Genomic DNA, 18,896 nt, shown 5'->3' on the forward strand with positions numbered 1-18,896 from the left:
GAAGACTGTAGGATGGCACCCTAATCTCACAGGGTACTGCTTGCCAGGTGGATGCCTGGCAGTTTCAGCAGGCTGTGTTACTGTTATTTCCAGTGTGGTAGTCAGCCTCTAAAATGGCTCCCACTGATCTCTGCCTCCAGGTATTCAGACCCCTGTGTATTCCCTCCCCTTGAATGTGAGTTGAAGCTAGTGTCTTGCCTCCAATGAATAGAATATAGCAAAAATGATGGGATGTTACATCTGAGATTAGGTTACAAAAAGAGTCTGGCTTCTGGCTTCCTTCTCTCTCTGGCTCATTTGCTTGCTCTGATGGAAGCCAGTTGCCATGCTGTGAGCGGCCCTATGGGGAAGTCCACATGGCAAGAAACTGATGTCTGCAGCTAACAGCCAGCAAGGACCTGAGGCCTGCCAAAAGCCACGAGTGAGGCTGGAAGCAGATCCTCCCCCAGTCAAGCCTTGAGATGACTACAGCTCTGGCTGGTACCTTGATGGTGGCCTTGTAAGAAACCCTGAGTCAGAAGTGCCCAGCTGGGCCCCACCCAAATTCCTGATCCAGCAAACATGAGTGAATTCTTCAAGTGTGATCCCCGTGCTATACTTTTCTGTTGTCATAAAATGAGCTCCTTGTTTGGAAACAATGTTGTGTGGGATACTGTGCTGGTTTGAACCTGTTATAGACCCCAGAAAAGACCATGTTCTTTTAATCCATTCTTATGGGTGCAAACCTATTGTGGGTGGAAACTTTGGTTAGTTTATTTCAATTGAGATGTGACCCAGCCCATTCAAGAAGGGTCTTAATCCTTTACTGGAGTCCTTTCTGAAGAGGATAAAAGACAGTAAAAGCCCAGAGAGCTGAGAGAGAAAATACTCCAGAAGAAATAAGCAAGGACTCACAGGAGCAGAGAAAGACAGCCATTGAAATCAGAACCCAGGAGAGACGGACCGGTAGACATTGCCGAATGCCTTCCCATGTGACAGAGGAAACCTGGATGCCAGCAGCCTTTCCTCAGAGAAGGTATCTTACTCTCACTGCCTTAATTTGTACATTTTCATGGCCTTAGAACTTTAAATTTGTAACCTAAAAAATTCCCTTTGTAAAAGCCAACCCATTTCTGGTATATTGCTTTCCAGTAGCTTTAGCAAACTGAAACAGATACCATGGTAATGAATAAAGCTCTCCCTACATACCAAAAAGATGGTTCTGGCAGAAGCATTGTGGATACAGAAAGCAACTTTTGTAAATGAAATAGGTATCATTATCTACGAGGACTAAGTCCTGCCTTTTCTATAATAGAAGGAACCCAGTGTAATCACCCTGCCACCAGGTGGCTGGCTGGCCCTTTGGGGAGATGATACCAGAATAGAGGCCTTTATTGGCTTCTTTTGTTGGTAGTGTGACCTCCACAATGGTGATAGCCAAATCAGCCTTGGTCAGGGATGTCCATGTTGTTGGGCCCATGCATCATTCATCACTGCTGCCATAACCACTTTGTACATGGAGAAAGTACTGGGTAGTCTGGAAGAGAGACTGACATCCATAATACAGGTCATCTTTTCCATCTGATTATTGGAAACCTCATTTTGAGTAAATGCATTCTGGTGGATATTTGCATGGGACACAGATTCCGTCATACATTGTGACCATTCCAAGAGATCCATCCACATACCTCAGATCCTTGTCACTGATCTTCCAATCTTGCTCTTTCAAGACCCTGGCAAGAGAGCCAACTCAATCAATAGCCATGGCCCATGAGACAGCATAGTTCCATGTCTCAAGCCATCTGTCCTTTCACATAAAGCGGACAACTCAAGGAACCGCCAAAAGTTCTACCCACTTGGATGATTTCCCTTACCACTATTTTTTTTTTTTTTTGCATTTTTTATTGTGAAATATATATACAGAAAAGTGATAACTTTAAAAGTACAATTTAACAAATAGAGAGCAAATTTTAAAGAATATTATGGGTTATATTTCCACAATTTCAGTTATTTCTTCATTGTGAAATATAACATATACACAGAAATCACCACTGTATTTTACTGCTACTCCTGAGTTGGACTGCTAAGCAGCGGCCATCCACCTCTATTTGGTGCCAAGTCCACCATGAAGACTCATCCATAAACCTGGTGTGTGATTTTTTTTTCTTCTTTAACTTGCTATTAGAAACTCCCCATGAAGCCATAGATATGGATTCTAGAAGAAACACTTGGGGCATGACTCCCGGGGATGAGTCTGGACCCAGCATCCTGGGATTGAGAAAGTCTCCTTGATCAAAAGGGGGAAGAGAAATGAAACAAAATACGGTTTCAGTGTCTGAGAGATTTCAAATAGAGTTGAGAGGTCATTCTGGAGGTTATTCTTACATGTTATATAGATATCCCTTTTTAGTATTTAGTATATTGGAATAGCTAGAAGGAAATACCTGAAACTGTTGAACTCCAACCCAGTAGCCTTGATTCTTGAAGACAGTTGTGTAACTATGTACCTTACATGGTGTGACTGTGTGATTGTCAAAACCTTGTGGCTCACACTCCCTTTATCCAGCGTATGGAAAGAGCTAGAAAAATGGTACCAAAATTAAATGAACAATAGGGGGAATGGGGGGCATGGGAAGTTTTGGGTGTTCTTCTTTACTTGTATTTTTATCCTTTTTTTTTTTTTGGAGTAATGAAAATGTTCAAAAATTGATTATGGTGATGAATGCACAACTCTATGATGCTACTATGAACAATTGATTGTACACTGTGGATGACTGTAGGGTATGTGAATATATCTCAATAAAACTGAATTGGAAAAAAAAAAGAAGAAGAAGAAGAAGAACCACTTGTCCATGAAGGTTACTTGTGCTTCCAGACATTAGAGTCTTTCTGATTTTCTGTCTGTGCTCTCAGTTGGATATTCAAAGATTTTAATGTGTTCTTTCCTCTGGAAATTCTCTCTAGGGTCTTCAGCAGTAGCCAGCCCATTCCACAATCTTCATAATCACCACTGAAAGCAGGGTGACTAAGAACTACAGCCCTTGATATCTAAACATAATACCCTCTACGTGTATTCCAACTCATCCCATCCCATGTCACAACTGATGATGATGTGAGTAATCAGGAGGCCATCATAACCACGATAACCATTGCCTTTCTCAACTTCCCGCAAAATGGTTATGTGTGAGCTTTAAATAAATGTGTGAACAACTCAATCCCAGAATCCCATTTTGTGGGGCTGTTCCTTTGGGTTACTTCTGGTACCATTTACTGTCAGTGTCCGGGCAGTAAAATAAACAGCACCCTGACAAAGGGAATTGAAGAAAGTCTAACGAGGGCACTGTTTACAAATGTGAAATATAACATGGAATAGACAGAATTCTGGGGTCAACAAATAAAGCGACCACCACTCCTAAGCCTGATGGGTGAGAGAATGGTTTCCAGAGCCATGAGGGACCTCTGGCTGGAGCCTTGAATCTACTGACAAGACCTGTGGCCTTTGATAGAGGAGCAGCCCCTTTCTGTTTGTGGCCCAGCAAGGAAGGAGCTGGGGGAATAAATACGCTGACCTCTCTCTCTCATCCAGACCTCCAATCCCCTGCCCTTGCCTGCCATTGGCTAAACCCAGCTAGAAGTCAGAGGGCAAGGAAAAACAGTGATGCCATCCACAGACATCAGCCTCAGGGTCACAGAGCAGGTGGAGAGGGTGGCAGGTGGATGTGCAGGGGCAGACAGAGGCCATCCAGTACCCTCCTATCCCTGAAGAGTAGCTCATTCTCCCAAGAAGATAGGAACAGAGTCGGCCTAGTGTCAGGAGTCTCCATTTCTACTGCTGTCAAGGCTCTGCTTCCTCACCTTTTAAAGGAGACATTGGACCACAGTGCCTGCTTTCCACACTGGCTTAGTGCCACTGGGGGCAGGGCTTGGCAGCAGTGGGCAAGGAATAGCTAAAGCCACAGAGTGATGTGGCTCACTATTTTTGCTCAAAGATTTGAAATAAAAATACGTTATTTCTTTCCAAATCTACTATGGAATAGAATAACATGTTCTAATGAAATGTTGGAATGAAATGATTGTAAGCACCATCCCCATCCTCTGCTGGAGAAGTCCATCAAGGAAAACCAGTGATGCCAACCACAGACATCGGCCTCAGGGTCACAGAGCAGGTGGAGAGGGTGCTTTGACTGCTGTTCAAGGGGCTTTGACGAAGTCTGAGAAGTACTAAATGAATCCCAAAAGTATCTCCATATCTGATATTCAGCATTTTAAATTCAAACTTCTACTGGCGCCAGAGTTCCGTTCCCTGACAGCCTGGAGTTCTTTTGCAAATGGCCTCAACTTAGCCAAAAATGTGTCTAAGATGGTGAACACTTCTCACCTCCCAGCCCCACCCAGAAATATCTGAAAGGAGTGCAAGGTTGCCCCTTGGTTAGCCCATTGGCAATAAGCAGCTCCCCAGAGGGTTTCTGGCTTCAATGAGGGCCAAGAGCTGGGTGAAAAGAATCTGGATGGTGTAAGGTAGGAAAGCATTGGCAGCTGGAGTGTCAGAGAGAAAAACTGAGGAAAATAGAGAAGAGCTTGGCAGTTGATTGTGGAGTTGTGGTAGGGACTGAGGAAGTGGTGGGGATTTGCACTGAGCTTCATTGGTGCTGTAATAGAATGAAAAGAAATAAATCAAAATCCATTCTGTCCACCATTATTTATCTGCCCTCAGTCAGGTAATGTGCTAGGAGCTAGCAAAAGTGCCCAGATCAAGGGGGCTGGGGCCAAGATAGATGGATCCTTCAATTTGAAAGGCACTTACACTCTAATCGGGGGAGAAAAAGAAAAAAAATAAGAAAGCACATGGATCAATCTACTCTGATACTGATGTGTACTAAGAATAAAAGATGCTGTTAGATAAGCAGGGGGTGGCAAACTCTTTGTGTGGAGGGCCAGTTAGTAGATATTTTCACTTTTGCAGACTGTACAGCTTCTGTTGCTACTATTCATACATACTACTCAATTCTACTATTCTAGCACTAAAGCAGCCATAGACTGCTTAAAAAAATAAAAAAAGTGGGTGTGAATGGATTTGACTTTCAGACCATAATTTACCAATTCCTGGAATGGAGCAAGCTGGGAGGAGGGGGTACATCAAGAAGAAGACCTGTAAGAGAAGGGTATACCCTGGGGACTTCTAGGAGAGCATTCCAGGAAGGACAAAGTGTACATTCAAAGGCCCTGGGGTGGAGAGGTGCAGAATGTTCCAAGAACAGAAAGCAGGCCCATGAGTCTGGAGTATATTAAGCAAGAGTGAAAGAAGTATGAGGCGAGTCACCAAGGTAGGATTCCACAGGACCTGGATTTTTTCCTAGATGTGGCAGGAAGGCACTGGAGGGCTACAGTCAGGATGATGATCAGAGGGGCCTGTTTCTCATCAGAGAGAGAAAAGAAATAGCAATTCTTTGTTTGCAGACCAGTTAGCCAGTGCTTGGTACGTGGAGGTAGCTATAACTACTTTATCGGTTAACAAGGCATCATACTTCCAAAGGAGCATCAAATCCTGGAATAGAAGGAACTACAGAAATCTTTGAGCACATCTCCTGTATTTTATGGATAAGTAAATTGAAACTCAGAGAGGTCAAATGCTTTGCCTATGATCACTCAGCCTTTTGACAGCAGAGGAGGAACTGAAACTCAAAGGAGAGAGAGAACGGCAGGTAAGGGAAACTTGGCCTGGTAACAAAGTCTTTGCTGTGGGAAGGGCAAGATGATTCTGAATCCAGTATGGTGATGTCATTGGGCTACATTGGCCAGCCCAGCCCTATATGAACTCAATGTCAGAGGTCTAGGGAGAGGCAAGCTGTGTGGAAAACCTGAACAGCAAAGATCCCCAAGGGCTGTGTCTCTGAGCCGTGGCCTTGACTACACCGTGAAGTTTTGGGTGTGAGCCTCCGACAGTGGTTGCCAGCAGAAGACTCAGGGGCATGTGACCTCATTGAAGGGGGCTGGAGGTGGACATGCAGGAAATGGCAGGTGCCAAATGGAAGTGAGAAGGGCTTGATTATGAGCACATTTCCCATACCCCAGCGAAATCTCAGGAATGCCTGAGTGACACTTTGAGAAGATGCAAGAGCAGGCAGCATCAGTGAAACTTGATTTATTGCTGTCAACTGCACCCCTTTTCTGCCACCCTGTCTTGTGCATTCCCTGGAAAACACCAACCATGTTTCAAATTCATGTCAGAATATATGGTCCCATATCCCTGGCTATTCAGCAAATATACTCAGCACCACCATATGTTTCTGTCTATGCCTTGTCCAAAATGACGGTTATTCTTGGACTTAGGGCACATAATACTAACAACTCCAGGCCTGTGCCAAAAACAAGCTTTGTCAACCTGGCATGCTGGTCTGGGCAGGACGGTGAGGGGCGGGAAAGGCCACACTCTGCATGTGGATTACCACAGAGCTGGGCAGCAGGAGGGCCATGCCCTGGGTCCTGACAGCAGCAGGAGAAGTCAGACTCAGGAGATGGGGCAGCCCCACCAGCAGGGACGTGGGGTCTCACCAGGTTAAGACCCAGCTGCCCGGCCAGTCAGGGTAGCCTTCTTGTCATTCCTGGGCAAGGGCCCCCAAATCCCACCTCTTGCACAGCAAAGCTACCTTTCTATTTTTAGAGGGAAAAAACTGCTATGAGTTGCCCTTTCCAATTTTAGGGCTCTTGCCTGGGCTGTATTTCTAGTGACCAACTGGAAAAACATCTCTCATTCTGTGTGTACATATTTGAAATCTGGCCAGTGGTTTCAGAGTCCACTCCCTAGAGTGGGTGAGCAAGAGAGCCAGTTCCAAACAATGACAGGGCCATGCCTTCAGAAGAATGTCATCCTGCAATTTGCCGAAAGGATGTTAACCCTCCATGGCGCCAACCCCAATACCTTCAGTGACAGAGAAGTTTGGATCCCGTTTTGTTTCTCTCAAAGATTCAACTGCAATCATGGGGCTTTCTGCCAATGGAGATGATGAAACCCCAGGTTGTAAAAGTAAGAAAAGTCAAAATTCTAAGAAATGAGTGCTGGCTCTTTCCTGACTTTTTCCCAAATGGGTCTTCCATTCCCAAAAGGAATTATTATAGAGGAAGGGCTTGATGCTTTACTGAAAACAAAGTGGGACATGAGATGTGTTGAGCAGCCCACAACTACTTTCACTAGATACCGTGCAAGCATGTGTGGGGGGAGGGAGACGGGGGAATTTGAGGAAGTTATAGAAACCAACATCAGCAGAACACCAGGAGAAGGGTCTTCACAGTGGACTGCCCCACTGGCCCCAAGGGTGTAACATGAGAGTCACACACTTAGTGCTATTCAGAATGTTTCAAATTGGCTTCCACTCTTACGAGATGGCATATCCTATTTCCATGACTTATCTCTAACGCTGCAAACACTCGGTGAGGCTGTGCAGTGCCTTTGCAGGGTCTGAGCCTGGCATCTCACCCTGGGATATATGAACCCCTGGTATTACATGGAAGTATGAAAGTGCACAAAGCTTGAGAAAAACATGGCATACCTTTCTGGAACATTCATTTTATTTGAAGACTGGTGTTTAAAAATAATTTTAAGATGTAGATGTTGCCTATTTATGATCACTTAGCATGTTTGGAAGCCTTTTTCCCATTGGGGAAATTTCCTGCATTGTGAGTTCACAGTGAAGAAGCCAGAATTTTCCCTTTTATCCTCTTACAGCTGTGCTATAGGCTATGTCTTGGTCCCGCCATGCAGACACAGCCACACAAGACTTCAATTTGGCAGAGAGTGACATGAGGAAGGGGACCTTCAAGAACTCAGTGTTTTGGCAGCACTGTGGCACAGGCACCCCGTTTCTCACAGGTAGCAGTGCAGAGCCTCTGCAACCAGTCCCCAGGCTGGGACAGGCTATGTGTTTGTGTACAAGGGCAACACCACTGGGGATCTGCTAGGGCAGTCCCTGAGGGGTGGTTTGGCCATGTTCCCAGTGTGTGGTCTCTGAGCTCGACTCTCTGGCTCTCCTTGAAACTTCACAGGCCCTGAATAAATTCTTGTTCTGCCTAAACTAGCTAGAATGGATTCTGTTGTTTTCAACCAAGTACTGTAACTGATACATTTGGATATATTACAGAACCAAATGCAAGAATTTAAAAGATAAAACATGAGGTGTTGATGAAATTTCACACTTTTGTGGGCACTTCAGGCTAAGCCCTTTTTAATTTTTTGTTGCTGTTAGGGATATTCTGGCAGAAATGTTTGAAAGGCATAAGCATGGGAAAAAAGAAATGGAGAACTAGGAAGGAATCAAGAAAAAGGAAAGCAGATTTGTGTGCATAATTGCCTACTTTAAACATGGCTGAGACATACATTATCTCATGGAATCCTCAGGTCAGCCTTGAGGTTGTCCCCATTTTACAGATGTGGAAGTTGAGGCTGCTCAGAGAGACTATAGGATTTGCCAGAGAACATGCAGGCAGAGGGCAGCAGAAGAAAATCTTGAAGCCAAGCCATCTCGCTCAAACCCTATGCTCTCTGTCACACAGTGGGGCAGGTGTTTTATTTTCTGGTCTTGTTTTCCTGGAGAGTAAAGAAAACTGAAGTCCCAAGAGCAAGAATCAGAATGCATCTTTCCTGCCTCCCCATCCAACATTGCTTCTCTCTGAAACTTGTCCCTGCTGCCCTGCCCACATCAGGTGACCCAATCACTGGGGCCCAGCAGGGCAGTGTGACAGGTGTGGCTCTGCTGGAGCCATGTGGCTTCAAGTGTTGAGTTGCTCCTCCCCTGGACGGGAGGCACTGGCTGTCCACAGCCGAGTGTAAACAGCCCCTGGCCAGAAGTGGTTTGGCTCCCAGCATGCTGTTGGCTTTGGCTCCAGCAGCTCCATTTCCTCCTCCCCTGCCCATCCCTCTCATTATCCAGCGTCACAGTGGCCTGGTTCTCAGATGCACTCTGGAGAGACACCTGACATAAGGTGCCTGGAAATGGGAACTGGGCTGCTGAGGAAATAGCATCTACTCTTGGAAACACGTGCACTGCTGCCTGGGCTGTGTACACAGGGCAGCTTGAGGCAAAGCTAGGGGAAAGCAGCTTGGGAAAACAGCCCACCCAGGGCCTGCAACTTTGATTTCTGGCCAAAGAGAATTAGTGCTCAACACTGCTTGTGCATGGAAAGGAGCAGGCAGAAAGGGGAGGAGGTGTGGGTGATGATCCAAAATAGTCCAGAATTTAATTGCTAATAATTATGACTATTACCGAGTACTTACTATATTCTGGGCTCTCTACTGAGCTCTTCACATGCTCATTTAACCTTTACAAAAACCCTGACATAAGCATTATTATCGTCATCTCTATATTTCAGATGAAGACATGGAGGCTTCAGGCATTTGCCCCAAGTCACATGAGTAGAGATTAGCAGTGTAGAGATTTGAGAACAGGCCTCATGGACTACAAAAGCCATATTTGATTAAGTACTTATTAAGTACTCAGCTTCTTGAGCTATGTTTAGCTCACAAAACAAACAGACCTTCAGGAACAGGGTAGTACAGTGAATTTAAGTTCTTTGGGCTCCCCACAGTTACCTGAATATTATGCATCCAAATCCAGGCCAAGCTCCTCAGTGAGCCCCTGAAAGAGTCATTCCCAGTGTTTATTAAATGCCCAGTGAGAGCCCTGCCCACCGTTCTCCAGTTTCTACAGTCTTGCTAAGGCTGTTAACAGTTTACCCACCTTTGTATTAGATAAATATAAGATACCTGATGGGGTGGTCCTTATTTCTTTGCCCATATGGTGCCAACTCAGTATAGGCTGGTAACATTTCTGTGCTTATTTTCAAGGCTGGCTTCTGGTCTACCACACTACGAAGCCCTTTGTCATTTTATCTCTCCCTGAAGGAAGAAGGTGGAGTATTTTTGTCACTGTGTCTGGGATCCCCCTCCCCCCTTCTGAAGATTACTTTTTTCTGGCCTGTTATGTACACAGAGAAGTTATCATACTCCTTTGTCTGTCTTAAAAAAAGGGGAATGCCAACTCAGAACCATCTTCTTCAGGATCAGTTCATCCATTTATCACTCAGAGAAGGCAAGAAGAGGACATGAGGAGAGGGATTTTTCATATAATATTTTCAAAAAGCCCAGTTCATGGGGTCTATGGCTAAATGCCACTTATGGATCCAGGACATAAACCTAGAGCAGCAGAGTCATAACCGTGTGGCCAAAGCAGACATTACTAATCGATCACAGCACTTCCTGGAATCAGGATGTGGCCTCTGAAATGCTCCTTGAGAAAGCACACTAGGCAGACATTACCAAGCAATCAGAGTACACAAGATAAAATGTATTTTGCACCAGTGAACATGAACCAGTCTGTAGGCAGGGGCCCTACATCGTAACCTAAGTGTAATCCGGATAGTCCTCAATCAGTGTTTATTGAATGCATAAGTGAATGAAATAATGGATTAATCTGGCTATTTGGACAGAGATGATTAAGCCATTCCTGCTGAGTGCCACCTTCTCCCACCAGGCATTGCCCTATCTTTACCTAAGGTGCTGGCATCCCCTGTGAGCCAAACTTGTGCTTTGTTCACATTAATCCTCTTATGCTGCTTTAGCATTACAATTTCTACACAGACCCCAAAGCTGGGCAGCCTGTACACTGATGTCCTACAGAGCTGTTAGGAAAATAATCCCTTTTACCTACACCTTCCCTGTACCTCCAACCACAACAGTCACACAAGAGTCCATTGAGCCTAAGCCAGAACACCCAGTAGGGTGACAGGCACTGGTAGATTTTCTCAGCCTTTGGTGACTAAGTCTTTGTTCCCAGGCCAAGCTTCTCTTCTTGACTTGTTCCTCCTTTGGGATGGATTCTTTCCTGGGAGACATCACATGCAAATAGTCTTCCAACAGATCTGCCCCATCAGTTGCTCAGAGTTTCCTGATCATGACTGAATACCAGCAGTGAACACAGCTTAAGCCCAAACTGTAACCCTCCCTCTTCACCTCTACCTGAAAGAGACCTTTAGTATTTTTAGTTATTGCTGCATAACAAATCATCCCAAAACTAAATGGCTTAAAATAACAGCCATTCCTTATTTCTCACAAGTCTATAGGTCATCTGGGTAGTTCTGCTATCTGGATGGATTTGGGTTGATGTCAGCAGGGCTTGCCCATGTATCTGTGGTCAATTTGTTAGGTGACTTGGAGACAGCTGGCCTAAGATGACTTTGGCTGTATGACTTGGATCTCTTTCACATATTTCTTACTTACCTCCAACACATTAGTCTGACCATGTTCTCATGGTTAAGAGCAGGGGTCAAAGAAGGCAAGCAGAAATTAACAAGTGCTTTTTAATCCTCTTTTGGGGTCAAATTTTCCAATGTCTCATTAGTCAAAGCAAGTTACATGACCAAACCAAGAATAAGTGTGGGAGGGCCCTGCCAAAGGGTATGGATACAGGTAGGCATAAAAAATTGAGGCTGTTAATACAATCAACCTACAACACCATTAGAGACAATATTGTCTCCCCCAGTACAAAAGCAACATTTGGAGCAGTGCCTGGGTCTAACCCTGTTCCCCCTCTTATGATGGGAAAAGTTTGAAGTCAGTGACAATCATGTTTCAGATGAATGTCTTGAGACTAAAGGCTTTAGTTGAAATCTCCTTTGATGGTGTTCCAGTTTGCTAATGCTGCCATTATGCAAAATACCAGAATGGATCAGCTTTTATAAAGGGGGTTTATTTGATTACAGATTCTCAGTCTGAAGGCCATGTCCAAAGTAAGGCATCAACACGAGTATACCTTCACCGAACAAAGGCCAATGGCATCCGGTAAATCTCTGTTAGCTGGGAAGGCACTTGGCTTGTGTCTGCTGATCCCAGGTTGTGTTCCAGCAACCTTGTGTTCTTAAAAATGTTGCTCTTGGGGCATTTTGTCCTCTCTTAGCTTACCTGGAGCAAACTCTGGGCTAGTATTTCCAAAGCATCAGTAAAAGCCTGCTTTCAATGGCCATCTTCAAAATGTCTCCCTCAGCTGCTCTCCAAAATGTCACTCTCAGCTGCTCTGAGCTCCTTCTGTTTATGAGCTCTTTTATAGGACTCCAGTGATTAAATCAAGACCCACCCTGAATGGACAGTGTTCATATCTCCATGGAAATAATCTAATCAAAGATATTACCCACAGTTGGGTGGGTCACATCTCCATGGAAACATCCAATCAAGAGGTCACACCCTAATCAAAAAGATCAATCAATCTGCCTCCACAAGATTGCATTAAAGATATGGCTTTTTCTGGGGAATATAATATATACAAACTGGCACAGAAGGTAAGCTGCCTTTGGCCTTGGTCAGTCTGCCAGATTTTCCTCAAGGCTCCCCATGGATGAGACAAGAATGAAGGACCTCCCAGGATAGTACAAGCTGCCTTCAAGGTTCCCAGTCACTTCCTTGCTGTGTCTTGAAAATACTTCCTTTGTATTTGCAATGACACAACAGGCTTGCTGTCATTCCTGTCTCTTGGCTCTTGTACCAAGTTGGACCTCTTTCCACTTGCTTAGATTCTCACAGAAGCTGTCATCATCTGGTGGTTTTGATGCTATAGGCATCAAGAGTGGGAGTAAGGTTCATTTTTGATGCTTCTAGAAGCTCATCTCCTATCTGGTTCCAGTTGCAACTCTTAAACCAAAGCAAGTTTTCAACCTCAACAGGAAACACATTCAGAACCCTAGACTCAACATATCTTTCTAAGTTTAATGCCCTTCACTCCCATCATGGAATAACTGAGCTCTATTGGAGATGTGATTGCGATCATGGGTTGGGCCAAATGGCCTGTAAGGATTATTGCCTGTAGCAAGACTGCAAGTTGGCAAAGAACTCTCCAAAAGGCAGTTCTTTTGCAGGTTTTTCACTTCTTGGTAAGGTCCATGCTTCATGATGAGCGGCAAGATTTTTAAGTCTCCTGCTGATTTGGTGGGCAGACACATAACCACAAACTCCTATTCTTTATCTCCTGTATCCATGGCAGACAACCTGAACAAATTCCAGTCACCTTTCCCACTAACACTGAATGCTGGCTCACAATCCTTCTGTATAAAACACTCCAAGTAGTCGCTCCAATTGATCAGAATTAGCAAATGAAATGAAAACCATTTACCATCTTGGATCAGAACAGACCAAGTATTCCAAGGTAGAGATGAGTAGAATAGGTCGAAGAGAATCTAGTCTATGGAGCACAGATTATTTCTTGGAAATTAAAAAGGTCAGAAAATTTTAAAACATAAAGGCAACTTGGAAGCCAGATAGACAAATTATCTACCCCCTGTCATAAATCCACTTTACAAATGAAGGACCCAAAGCCCAGAGGAGTTAAGGGGTTTGCCCAAAGTCATTGAGCCAAATGTGGTCAGAGCTGAGAAGGTTTGGTCTTTTAACCATGACTTCCCCATCCTTGATTTCCATACATATTTTCTATCAATCATTTGCTTATGTATCTATTTCTTCTAATACATGGTGATTCCTTGAGAGCCGGGACTATATCTAGCATGGTGTCTGACACACAACAGGCTCTTAATAATATTTGTTAATAATAGTTACTACTTCCAAGATATGTTGGAACCTGAGTCTATTGACTCAAGAAATGGTGCTTTTCTGAAAGCAATTTCTGTGCCAGAGAGAGAGAAGGGGAAGCAAGGTTTTCTGTGTCTCGGACTGTGGACAGCAACTCCTAATGGACTGCAAGTTATCAGGCCCTGTCCATAGTCAGTCTGGGCAAGCAGCATTCTGCTGACAATATGGAGCTCTTGGCCAGCTCCCTCTGGCAGCCACAAATTTTATCTCTTCTCCAGCTGAGGGTCTTATATAAATTGTGTAAATCATATACAATTTATCTCTACCTCCTTCATATCACCCAGGCCCCAGTGTTTGGTTCATACCATGGCAAATGCCCAATGAAAGTGTGTTGACTTGGACCAACCACTTTACAGTCACCTAGCTGTTGAGCAAAAGGAGACAACAATTTATAAAGCATCATCTTTAGCAAAAAAAAATATGTGTAGCTCCTCCTTTCCAATGTGCAACAGTGTTGGAAGGAAATCATCATCAAACTGCCACTTCTCGACACTAAGATATCTGCCCAGCTTAGAGAACAAAGTCCCCATCAGTCCTGTCTCTGCAGCAAAATCCCTCAAAATGTACATTTATGATGTAAATTTTACATTGTGCTTGACTTTTCCTTAATAAACAAATGCGTGTAAAAGCTTAAGGTGTGGTGCACATTTTATTCAGTCACTAAGTTCTGAAGATCATGATTATATTAAATATATTAAATATACTTACAAGGTGACTTCGCTGTACTTGCATCTCACTTTCATAATCAATTTTGGTGTTTTTATCATTGAAATGGGTTCTGAGGAGCAGGCTGCAATTTTAAAAATTAAACTAATTGGAAATAAGGATAGCTCATGCTGGCTTTACTCATGACAGTTGTTCAAGATCTGCTTTGATTAAAGAGGGAGAGAGATATGGATGGTCCAGCAGCAGAGCAGGCCACATAATTGTGGGGCCCAGTGCAAAATGAATATGTGGACCTGCCAGAGGTAGAAAGTCTATCTCCCCTTCCCATGGCCCACCAGCCCCAACCAACACCAGACAGGTGACCCTCAAGGTATTACAGCATCCATGCTGAGTCATGATTGTTACTTGGGGGTGGGGTGGGAGAGTGGCCCCCCACCCTCATCCCACCAAATGCACCCTGGCATTCCCAGCTCATTGCAGGGAAAGCATTGTCATGCACCTCCCAAAGAGTCCATGGCATACGTGCCCAAACATGACCCTCCCTGGGTCTGCTCCCAGACCCCTGTGGGGAGAGGAGGGGGAGAGCAGAATGCAAACCTTCCCCTGCCCAACGTGACCAGGTCACCATCCCAGGGCAAGGGTGGGGCTGGGGAAGAGGAGGTCAGGCTGGGTCTAGGGCCCCAGAGGACCAGGAGCAGGAGGCAGTGGGGGACAAGACCAGGGGTGAGTGGAGGTTCCAAGTCCCTGGAGCATGTTATTGCCCCATCAGATTTCACTTACAAAACACAGATTCAAAGATAAATTAATGAAGAATTGTGAGACAGCGACGGCAGTACATTTAATCCCAAATGAGGCCCTTCTGCGTGCAGGGTCCTGGGGGACTGTGCTGGTCAGTTGCCACGAAACTGGTTCTCCCTGGGACAGAGGGGCCCTGTTTTTCATAAGGGCTCTAACATTTGTGTCGGTCATGTGTTGAGCAGGTAATGCTTGGTTGAATGCTATGTAAGGGCTTAGCTAAACTAGTTTGTAAGATCCCTGGGGGTCAGGAATGCCTTTATTCTTTTTTTGTTTCTCTCAAAGCACACAGAATGGGGCTTTGGACATGATGCACTAGCAAACACCACATATTATAAAGCACAAATGGAAGTGCTAAGACATGAAAGTCTGTTGCACATATGTGCAGTTGAGTTACAGCTTTAACTGCAGTAACATAGACTTCTTTTCTGACCAAGCCCCATGCAGTATATGCGGCTCTCTGGTACAGCGTGTAACTTCAAGGGGCAATGTGGGAGAGGGAATTAAAGAGGGAGGTTTCTGAGAAAGATCTTTAGACTGAGAATCTGGCTTAGAATTTCAGCTCTCATCACTGACACATATGCATCACACAGCAGTTAGATTCTTTAGGGACAATTAGGTAATGGTGTACACTTGGAAACTATAAGAAAATGGAGACACACCTTAAATGTTGTGGTTAAAAACGAAACCACAACTTCTCAGCCCATTACTATCGAGACTTAAAAACAAAATCTCTTCCTGAGTCCGTGAATAATTGTCTTGAAGAGGGAGAGGGAGATGAGGCCCTTCCATGCTGTATGGTTCACGTGCCTATTGGGTGGATTTGCTGGCTCCCTGCTGTTTAAAATACTCATGCCAAATGGCTGCTGGGAGAAGTCATAAAGCCAGTGGATGGAAATAGCCCAGCCAGCTGAGAGAAAGAGGATATCTCAGGGCGCTGCCTTCTCATCCTCTCACGAATACCATCAAAGCAGTTTTGCATCTCTGTCGGTTGCTATAGAGACTGTGGGGAACACATGTAAACATTCAGAGTGCGTGAGACACGTTGAGGTCCTCTGGTGCTTGTGGTTCCTCTTCTATTACTGTCTCTCTTCCTGGCTTAGAGCTGCAGTTTGCAGCCACATCAGTAAGCCCCAAGTTTCAAGCCTCAGACTTGTGCAGCTCATTTTTCAGGAACTCATGTGCCACGAGGGACTGGGAAACGCCCTACTTTTAGGGCCAGAAGACTGGGCTTCAGATGCTTTTTCTGCTAAATCTTTTGTAGTAGAAAGTTACTTTGCCTCCCTGAGTCTCCTTCTTCTCATCTGTAAAATGGGGAAAATAAAGCCTTCTTCACATGGGAAGAAAACAAAGAACAGATGTGACAAGCTCTGTAAAGATGAAAGCACTAGGTGTGCTTAGCCATGTTATTATGCAATTACTTTATACTTTCAAAGGCGTGTCAGATCGTGGTCTTACTTAGATGCTGGCATGTGGAAACGGGACCCAGCTCATCATCAGAGTTAGCAGTTGGATGGCATTATTTCTTCCCAAATTTTGCTGTGGAGACCTCCATGTCATGTACTGTCTCACTGCACACAGGTGAGCTCAGAGGAGAAATCCCAGGCCTTGGGGTTTTACACCTGCAACCCTCCTTCCAACTTATCAGGGTCTCCTTGGTGATCAGTTTCCCCTTCTCCTGGCCCCACATCGAAATGTGAGCACAAATTACATCAGCGGCCGATCTCTCTGATTGCTGAAAATGCCAAGGTTTTTTCTCACAGCACAGATACACACCATGGCTAAGAGAATCCAGCTGATCCAGCAAGAACTCCCCCTTGCAGAGGCACAGAGGACCAGAACATGGGTGGGCAAGCCCTGGTTTGAATTCCCAAGGCAGCCCCTCAAATTCAGCTCCTTGTGTGGCTTCTTGGGGTGTGAGAGGAGGGGTGGAGCCAAGGATCAGGGCGTTGTCCTCTCTGACTGATTGTCATCTGCCACCCACGCTCTGGAGAGAGTCTCATTGGAATGTTCCTTTACGTCTCCTTGGCAACCCGACAGACTGCTGTGGTGACAGAAGGAAACGGCAAACAGATTTGGGCAACAGTGCCAGGCTGAGCCTCTCCAGCTCCTTCAACCACAGCTGCTGTCTCCGACCCAGAGTTCTAGATTTATCAGTCAGTCAAACATAACAGTTACCCCAAATTCTGGCCCTCAGAAGGAACAATCTAGCACACATGGTTCTAGTGCCATGCAATCAAAGACAGGATGTTGGAAACACTGAGCCTGAGGGCTCTAACTATCCCAGCCCAACGCCCCAATCCACGGAAGAACAGAACTCATCACACAAGAATGTGAGAATGAATGTGAACAGCAAGAGGTGGGAGGGGAGATGAATGGAAGGAAAGCAGCCAGCCTGGTCAAGAATTCTCCAGATTCTCTTCCCTTAACACTCCACGCCCAATTCACCCATCTACAAGGAAAAAAATACATATATATCAGAACTTCCATGAAATTGAGAAGGGGGAATGAAAAGCATCTTTGGATTTTGTTTGTTTTGTTTTTGTTATTTGTGTTAGCTTTGCCAGGAAAAAAAAAAAAGAGAAAGAATTGAAAAGGAAGACTGAGAGAGGGAAGGCATTACATTGATAATAACAAGTAGGAGGGGCTTATTCAATTAATATTGGGAGGGTCCGTTATATACCAGGCCCTGTTCAGGTGTTGGGGATAGAGCAGAGAACACAATAGAAAGCCTTGCCCTCATGGAGCTTACATTCTGCTGAAAGAGGCAGGCAATAAAAATTACAAGTAAGTACATATATTGTATATAAATATACACACACACACAAATTCAAAGAATTTGGAGGAGGATTGGGAAGAGGATTGGGAGCAAAGAGGGAATCTGCAATCCAAGATGGGATAAGCACAGGAGTCCTCACCTGGAAGGCAGCTGGTGAGTGAAATCCTGAGAGTGAGGCTCCTATGGCTAAAGCAGAGTGAGGGGAAGATGGCGAGGGTGAGGCTGGAGAGTGAAGGGTCACATCAGGTGGGGCCTTGTGGACCACTGAAGGAACTTCGGCTTTTCCTTTGAAGAAAATGAGGGGCCATTGGAGGGTCTGTCTGAATTTCTCAGCTGCTACGATAAAAACCACACAATGGGTTGGCTTAAACAATGGGAATTTATCATCTCATGGTTTTGGAGGCTAGAAAGTTTGTTTTCTTCCCAAAGAGTGTGGCCTTCTTGTGCTGACTTGCTGGCAATCTGTGGGGTTCCTTGGCTTTCCTGTCACATGGATGTCCTCTCTTGTGCGTTCCTGCTGTCTTCCCATTTCTCTTTATAAAGCCTCCGCTGCTAGTAAGATTAAGACCCATCCTGATTCAGTTGGCCACACCTTAACTAAAAATAACAGCTTCAAAAGGCTCGATTCCCAATGGGTTCACACCCACAGGAATGGATTAAGATTAACAAAATGTTTTTTCCCCCTTAGGTATGTAACTCAATATGCCACAGGGTGCAGAGAAGTGATATTTGATTTCTATTTAAGGATTATTTTGCCTGCTGCACAGAGAATAGATTGGGGGGGGGGTGTTGCTCCTAATCATTCTGAGTCTGAAGTCTGCTCCCACTTTGTTAAAAAGGGGAATCAGCAAGACAAGGGTTCCTCACATGACTTCCTCTTACATGATCAGAAGGACTGAGAGAACCTGAAAATAGAATACTCTTTTCACTGCTATGCAATTGTGTTAATTAATTGGAGCTATACACCACCAAAAATCATCTTGGCCATCACCAGTGGCTCACATCCCACCCCTTGGAAAAAGTGACTACACACGAATGCTGTAATTTATCCGA

The sequence above is a fragment of the Choloepus didactylus genome, chromosome 6, assembly GCF_015220235.1.
Source record: "Choloepus didactylus isolate mChoDid1 chromosome 6, mChoDid1.pri, whole genome shotgun sequence".
NCBI lineage: Eukaryota > Metazoa > Chordata > Mammalia > Pilosa > Megalonychidae > Choloepus > Choloepus didactylus.